The following is a 7,899-nucleotide window of genomic DNA, read 5'->3' as shown; positions in this document are numbered from 1 at the left end:
GAGTGTTTGGGACTGCTGTCCTGTCCTGTCTGACTGCTGTCCTGTCTGATTGCTGTCCTGTCTGACTGCTGTCCTGTCCTGTCTGACTGCTGTCCTGTCCCGTCTGACTGCTGTCCTGTCCTGTCTGTCTGACTGCTGTTCTGTCCTGTCTGACTGCTGTCCTGTCCTGTCTGACTGCTGTCCTGTCCTGTCTGACTGCTGTCCTGTGCTGTCCTGTCCTGTCCAGTCTGACTGCTGTCCTGTCCTGTCTGACTGCTGTTCTGTCCTGTCTGACTGCTGTCCTGTCCTGTCTGACTGCTGTCCTGTCCTGTCTGACTGCTGTCCTGTCCTGTCTGACTACTGTCCTGTGCTGTCCTGTCTGACTGCTGTTCTGTCCTGTCTGACTGCTGTTCTGTCCTGTCTGACTGCTGTCCTGTCCTGTCTGACTGCTGTCCTGTCCTGTCTGACTGCTGTCCTGTCCTGTCTGACTGCTGTCCTGTCCTGTCTGACTGCTGTTCTGTCCTGTCTGACTGCTGTCCTGTCTGACTGTTGTCCTGTCCTGTCTGACTGCTGTTCTGTCCTGTCTGACTGCTGTCCTGTCTGAATGCTGTCCTGTCCTGTCTGACTGCTGTCCTGTCTGACTGCTGTCCTGTCCTGTCTGACAGGATAGAGGTAACAAGAGAAGTTACCCACTAACGGATGTAGCTCTGTATTGTAGCATTAGAGGTAACGGACATTGTTTATGTTCTAGCAATGCTTCAGCTTTGTAGCCAAGTGCTACAACAGTTTCCTCAGTCTTTCTGTTAAGGTACCAGACTGATTCTGCCTTCAGCAAAAATATAATTGTCTTGACAAGGCAACAATAATAGGTTTGTTGAATGCAGAAACAAACAACACCCATACCAGTTGGCTAGAGCTGCAACAGGTCGCAGCTGTAAATGAGAACTAGTTCTCAACTAGACTACCTGGTTAAATAAAGGTGAAATATTTTTTTTATATATAATTTTAAAACAGTGAACAGACTAGCACTGGGCTAACAGTGAACAGACTAGCACTGGGCTAACAGTGAACAGACTAGCACTGGGCTAACAGTGAACAGACTAGCACTGGGCTAACAGTGAACAGACTAGCACTGGGCTAACAGTGAACAGACTAGCACTGGGCTAACAGTGAACAGACTAGCTCTGGGCTAACAGTGAACAGACTAGCTCTGGGCTAACAGTGAACAGACTAGCACTGGGCTAACAGTGAAGATACTAGCACTGGGCTAATAGTGAACAGACTAGCACTGGGCTAACAGTGAACAGACTAGCACTGGGCTAACAGTGAACAGACTAGCACTGGGCTAACAGTGAACAGACTAGCACTGGGCTAACAATGAACAGACTAGCACTGGGCTAACAGTGAACAGACTAGCACTGGGCTAACAGTGAACATACTAGCACTGGGCTAACAGTGAACATACTAGCACTGGGCTAACAGTGAACAGACTAGCACTGGGCTAATAGTGAACAGACTAGCACTGGGCTAACAGTGAACAGACTAGCACTGGGCTAACAGTGAACAGACTAGCACTGGGCTAACAATGAACATACTAGCTCTGGGCTAATAGTGAATAGACTAGCACTGGGCTAACAGTGAACAGACTAGCTCTGGGCTAACAGTGAACAGACTAACGCCTGTCCTAACCCTGACCTGTACCTCTGTCCTAATCCTGACCTGTACCTCTGTCCTAACCCTGACCTGTACCTCTCTCCTGTCCTAACCCTGACCTGTACCTCTGTCCTAGCCCTGACCTGTACCTCTGTCCTAACCCTGACCTGTACCTCTGTCCTAACCCTGACCTGTACCTCTGTCCTAACCCTGACCTGTACCTCCCTCCTGTCCTAACCCTGACCTGTACCTCTCTCCTGTCCTAATCCTGACCTGTACCTCTCTCCTGTCCTAACCCTGACCTGTACCTCTGTCCTAACCCTGACCTGTACCTCCCTCCTGTCCTAACCCTGACCTGTACCTCTGTCCTAACCCTGACCTGTACCTGTCTCCTGTCCTAACCCTGACCTGTACCTCTGTCCTAACCCTGACCTGTACCTCCCTCCTGTCCTAACCCTGACCTGTACCTCCCTCCTGTCCTACTCCTGACCTGTACCTCCCTCCTGTCCTAACCCTGACCTGTACCTTCCTCCTGTCCTACTCCTGACCTGTACCTCTCTCCTGTCCTAACCCTGACCAGTACCTCTGTCCTAACCCTCTCCACATCATGCGTCTCCTCTACAGTAAACTCCTGAGGAAGAAAGAGGACAGAGGAGGCAGTTCAACCACCCAGAACACCAATAGCCTGCCCAAATACAACAAGGTCAAAGAGGTGTGTCAACAGGCAGAGTTCCAGACACCTTGTGAACAGCCTGGACAGGTACACACACACACACACACACACACACACACACACACACACACACACACACACACACACACACAGACAAACACACACACACACAGACACACACACACACACACACACACACGCGCGCGCACACACACACACACAGACAAACACACACACACACACACACACAGGCAGACAGGCAGACAGGCAGACAGACAGACAGGCAGACAGACAGACAGACAGACAGACAGACAGACAGACAGACAGACAGACAGACAGACAGACAGACAGACAGACAGACAGACACACACAGACACGCACATTCACTAAAGCATCACCCTCACGAGCTCACATGCTATATAAAAGAGCCTGGGGGTTCCCCCAACACACTGACAAGATGGATGTCCTCCACTTTATTCCAGTAACAGTTTTTGCCAGTGGTCATAGGAGTAGAAATCCTACACTGCATTGTAGTCTGTCTTAGCCATAGCAGACAGCATATACAGTCAGTAGGCCAGTTTATTAGGTACATCAATCTAGTACCGGGTCAGACCCCCCCCCCCTTTTCCTCCTGAACACCCTGAATTCTTTGTGTCATGGAAATGTTGCTCAATTGGTATCAAGGGACCTAACGTGTGCTAGGAAACCATTACACCACCAGCCTGTACCGGTGACCCCAGGCAGGATGGGTCCATGGACTCATGCTGCTTACGCCACTTCCTTACTCTGCCATCAGCCTGTACCGGTGACCCCAGGCAGGATGGGGTCATGGCACCCCTATGGTGGAACAAGCTCCCTCACAACGCCAGGACAGCGGAGTCAATCACCACCTTCCGGAGACACCTGAAACCCCACCTCTTTAAGGAATACCTGGGATAGGATAAAGTAATCCTTCTAACCACCCCCCCCCCCTTAAAAGATTTAGATGCACTATTGTAAAGTGGTTTTTCCACTGGATATCGTAAGGTGAATGTACCAATTTGTAAGTTGCTCTGGATAAGAGCGTCTGCTAAATGACTTAAATGTAAAATGTAAAAATGGACTCATGCTGCTTACGCCACTTCCTGACTCCGCCATCAGCCATGACGCAACAGGAACCAGGATTCGTCGGACCAGGCGATGTTTTTCCATTCCTCAATTGTCCAGTGGTGATGTCACGTGCCCACTGGAGCTGCTTCTTCTTGTTTTTAGCTGGTAGGAACCCGGTGTGGTCGTCTGCTGCAATAGCCAATCGGTGACAAGGATCAACGAGTTGTGAGTTCCGAGATGGCGTTCTGCACACCACTGTTGTACTGCACCGTTATTTGCCTGTTTGTAGCCCGCCTGTTAGCGCCTGTTAGCTTGCACGATTCTTGCCATTCTCCTTCGACCTCTCATCAACGAGCTGTTTTTCACCCACAGGACTGCCGCTGACTGGATGTTGTTTTGTTTGTCGCACCGTTCTCAGTAAACCTCTAGACACTGTTATGTATGAAAAGCCCAGGAGGCCAGCCATTTCGGAGATATTTCAACCCGGCATGTCTGGCACAGTGATCATACCAAGCTGAAGGTTGCTTAGGTCACTCGTCCATTCTAACATTCAATGGAACAGTAACTGAATGCCTCGATGCCTGTCTGCCTGGTTTATATAGCCAACCACAGACACATTTCTAGGAGCAAACTATTTTGGTGAACAGGGTCGTGTATGTAATTAACTGACTTAACATTTTGTGTATGTGTGCCTTTCAGAGGGTGAATGGGCAAGACAAAAGATTTAAGTGCTTTTGAACGGGGTATGGTAGTAGGCATATCGGTTTGAGTGGGTCAAGAAATGAAATGCTATTTTTCATGCTCAACAGTTTCCTGTGTGTAATAAGAATGGTCCACCACCCAAAGGACATCCAGCTAACTTGACACAACTGTGGAAAGCATTGGACGTTAACATGGGGCCAGCATCACTGTGGAACTATTTTGACCCCTTGTAGAGTCCATGCCCCGACGAATTGAGGCTGTTCTGAGGGCAAAAAGGTGTTCCTAATGTTTTGTACACTCAGTATATATATATGGTACGAATGTGGTCTAAAGTGATGCACTGTGTAGGGAATAGGGTGCCATTGGGCCCTGGTCTAAAGTAGTGCACTGTGTAGGGAATAGGGTGCCTTTGGGCCCTGGTCTAAAGTAGTGCACTGTGTAGGGAATAGGGTGCCATTGGGTCCTGGTCTAAAGTAGTGCACTGTGTAGGGAATAGGGTGCCATTGGGTCCTGGTCTAAAGTAGTGCACTGTGTAGGGAATAGGGTGCCGTTTTGGAAGCAACGTCTACAGCCAGCCGTAACTCAAATAGCCGTTTACCACAATCGTACAGTAATTGGACATTTCAGCAATGTTTGAAAATGGGACTAATGTCTGGATGGTTCCCTTTCTTCCCAGGCCCATTAAAGGGGGTGGCAGACCAGACACACACACACACACACACACACACACACACACACATAGGCATGCAACCAGCCACCAACCATCAGACCTGAACAATACTAATTGGTCCAATGTTCAGGTAGCACTCAGCAGGGCTTTCTGAGGCTAATGTGAACCAAACACTTATTTTATTTAGCACTTAAGTGACACGTGACACTCAATCATTTATTAAAGAGAGAGAAGGGGGAAATGATGGACTTATTGAGGTGAACTCTGGGTGTGTGCAGCGTATGCAGCCAGCGTATGCAGCCAGCGTATGCAGCCAGCGTATGCAGCCAGCGTATGCAACCAGCGTATGCAGCCAGCGTATGTAGCCAGCATATTCAGCTAGCGTATGTAGCCAGCGTATGCAGCCAGCGTAATGCAGCCAGCGTATGCAGCCAGCGTATGTAGTCAGCGTATGCAGCCAGCGTATGTAGCCAGCATATTCAGCTAGCGTATGTAGCCAGCGTATGCAGCCAGCGTAATGTAGCCAGCGTATGTAGCCAGCGTATGCAGCCAGCGTAATGCAGCCAGCGTATGCAGCCAGCGTATGTAGTCAGCGTATGCAGCCAGCATATGTAGCCAGCATATTCAGCCAGAGTATGCAGCCAGCATATGCAGTGCAGCTAGCGTATGTAGCCAGCGTATGTAGTCAGTGTATGTAGCCAGTGTATTCAGCCAGAGTATGCAGCCAGCATATGCAGTGCAGCTAGCGTATGTAGCCAGCGTATGCAGCCAGCGTATGCAGCCAGCGTATGTAGCCAGCGTATGCAGTGTAGCCAGCGTATGCAGCCAGCGTATGCAGCCAGCGTATGCAGCCAGCGTATGCAGCCAGCGTATGCAGCCAGCGTATGTAGCCAGCGTATGCAGTGTAGCCAGCGTATGCAGCCAGCGTATGCAGCCAGCGTATGCAGCCAGCGTATGCAGCCAGCGTATGCAGCCAGGGTATGCAGCCAGCGTATGTAGCCAGCGTATGCAGCCAGCGTAATGTAGAGGTTTAGTCCACATAAACACATAAATGTAGAGGTTTAGTCCTCTCTCCACACACACAAAGACACACACACACACACACACACACACACACACACACACACACACACACACACACACACACACACACTGGGCTATTAACACTGGACACCTGAGCACTTGACCCTCCAGTGAGGGTCAAAACCATGATTTAAAGGGGAGGGTTCAAACTCAAAGCCTTTGTGGTGAATGTATTTAAAGGGGTAGGCCTATGTGTACACAGAGTGAAAGGGCACTGTTACAGCATATAGGAATCTGTGGCTGTGGGAACGATATGAGTGGCTAAGTGCTGTGACTGTCCCAAACTGTGACTGTCCCCTATATACTGTAGTGCACTACATTTGACCAGAGCCTTATGGTACCTGGTCAAAAGTATTGCACAACTTAGGGAATTTGTGCAATTTGGGACGCAGTCTGTTTGTATTTCCGTTCTGTCTTATGCCTATTCTGTACAAGACTCCTCCTAGCGCAGCTCTCACACACAATCTCTCCTCTCCCCTCTCCTCTCCTCTCCCCTCTCCCCTCCTCTCCTCTCCTCTCCCCTCCTCTCCTCTCCTCTCCTCTCCTCTCCTCTCCTCTCCCCTCCCCTCCCCTCCTCTCCTCTCCTCTCCTCTCCCCTCCTCTCCCCTCCTCTCCTCTCCTCTCCTCTCCCCTCCCCTCCTCTCCCCTCCTCTCCCCTCCTCTCCCCTCCCCTCCTCTCCCCTCCTCTCCTCTCCTCTCCTCCCTCCTCCTCTCCTCTCCTCTCCTCTCCTCTCCTCTCCCTCCTCTCCTCTCCCCTCCCTCCTCTCCCTCCCTCCCTCTCCTCTCCTCTCCTCTCCTCTCCCCTCCCCTCCTCTCCTCTCCTCTCCCCTCCCCTCCTCTCCTCTCCTCTCCTCTCCCCTCCCCTCCTCTCCCCTCCCCTCCCCCCCCTCCTCTCCTCTCCTCTCCTCTCCCCTCCTCTCCTCTCCTCTCCTCTCTCATATATATATATATATATAACAGCGCTGCCAGGGTCAGAAACTGTCTGTCAGTGAGCGTTTGAGCAACTCCTTCACAGAGGGAATCCTATCCATTGTCCTTTGTTTGAAACTCTCGTTCCAACGCTCTCGTCAGTCAGCGAGCGACTGTCTACACCACCACTGTCAGCAGAGATGCCCCCTCCTCCTCTCCCTTCCAACCTGTGACCCATTGCACCCTATCCAGGTGCCCTATTGGGGTCAAGAGTAGTGCAGTGAGTAGTGCAGTATACATGGAATAGGGTGCCATTTGGTTCACAGTCCAAACACTACATGTCAAATGATCACATTACTGACTTAGCCAGATGGGATTTTATTTTTTTCTAATCCTTCTCTTTGAACTTGACTGATTGTTCGGAGCGTGGTGGGACACTAACTAGATTACGCTGCTGCACTTGCGAAACAGTGGGACAGAGACAAATCGAATTTTATTGGTTACGTACACATATTTTTGCCGACAGAGGTCGAAGGAGAATGGCAAGAATCGTGCAAGCTAACAGGAGGGCCCACAAACGGAATGCACAACTCTCCAACATCGTGTTCCTCTCCTATCTGCTAAAAACAAGAAGAAGAGGCTCCAACGAGTACGCCACCACCAACACCGGACAATCGAGAAGTCAGGATTTGGCATAAGCAGCATGGGTCCATGGACCCATCCTGCCTGTTATCAACAGTACAGGCTGATGCCAGAGTCAGGAAGTGGCGTAAGCAGCATGAGTCCATGGACCCATCCCGCCTGGTATCAACAGTACAGGCTGATGGCAGAGTCAGGAAGTGGCATAAGCAGCATGAGTCCATGGACCCATCCTGCCTGGTATCAACAGTACAGGCTGACGGCAGAGTCAGGAAGTGGCGTAAGCAGCATGAGTCCATGGACCCATCCTGCCTGGTATTAACAGTACAGGCTGGTAGTGGTGGTGTAATGGTTTCCTGGCACACGTTAGGTCCCTTGATACCAATTGACTAACGTTTGAATGCCTCACCTTGTAGAATCCACGCCCCCCGAAGAATTCAGGCGGTTCTGGAGTCAGTAGCTATATAGGAAGAGAATGGGGGCGTGCTCTCTCTGCTGTCTC

At 50.6% G+C, this 7,899-nt stretch overlaps 1 pseudogene; it reads left to right on the top strand.

Moving 5' to 3' along the window:
• Positions 1-7,899, top strand: part of LOC115183926 (extracellular sulfatase Sulf-1-like) — a 39,677-nt pseudogene that overhangs the window by 10,217 nt on the left and 21,561 nt on the right.

Source organism: Salmo trutta, unplaced genomic scaffold (genome assembly GCF_901001165.1).
Source record: "Salmo trutta unplaced genomic scaffold, fSalTru1.1, whole genome shotgun sequence".
Taxonomy (NCBI): Eukaryota; Metazoa; Chordata; class Actinopteri; order Salmoniformes; family Salmonidae; genus Salmo; species Salmo trutta.
This window is presented reverse-complemented; position numbering and strand designations above follow the sequence as displayed.